The sequence below is a fragment of the Arachis ipaensis genome, chromosome B03, assembly GCF_000816755.2.
Source record: "Arachis ipaensis cultivar K30076 chromosome B03, Araip1.1, whole genome shotgun sequence".
NCBI lineage: Eukaryota > Viridiplantae > Streptophyta > Magnoliopsida > Fabales > Fabaceae > Arachis > Arachis ipaensis.
Genome location: NC_029787.2, coordinates 100,460,030 through 100,460,366, shown reverse-complemented (window position 1 = coordinate 100,460,366; position 337 = coordinate 100,460,030).

Below are 337 nucleotides of genomic sequence, written 5' to 3'. Positions count from 1 at the left end.
GTATGGGGAATTGACTTCATGGGACCTTTTCCACCATCATATTCAAACACTTATATTTTGGTGGCAGTTGACTATGTATCAAAATGGGTTGAGGCTATTGCCACACCCACCAATGATACTAAAACAGTGCTGAAGTTCCTCCAGAAACATATCTTTAGCAGGTCTGGTGTCCCTAGAGTACTAATCAGTGATGGGGGCACTCACTTCTGCAATAAACAGCTTTACTCTGCCATGGTTATTCGCCACATTCGCCACAAGGTGGCCACTCCATATCATCCACAAACCAATGGGCAAGCTGAAGTCTCTAATCGAGAATTAAAGAGAATCACAGTAAATA